Genomic DNA, 216 nt, shown 5'->3' on the forward strand with positions numbered 1-216 from the left:
CAAGGTCAGAAAATCGAAACATAAAACAGAAGCAGTATTGTAACAAATTCAATAAAGACTTCAAAAATGGTCCACATCCAAAAAAAAAAATAGTTTAAAGGGAAAAGATTTGAGGGAATGCCAAGGAAAGCAGTAAGAGGAACAGGGTACAGGTCGGGGGGTGTTCTGACCCAGGCTCACTGCTGAGATGGTTGAGGGGGGCCGCTCAGAGCATCT

This window comes from Bison bison, unplaced genomic scaffold (genome assembly GCF_000754665.1).
Source record: "Bison bison bison isolate TAMUID 2011002044 unplaced genomic scaffold, Bison_UMD1.0 scf7180017864053, whole genome shotgun sequence".
Classification (NCBI taxonomy): Eukaryota; Metazoa; Chordata; class Mammalia; order Artiodactyla; family Bovidae; genus Bison; species Bison bison.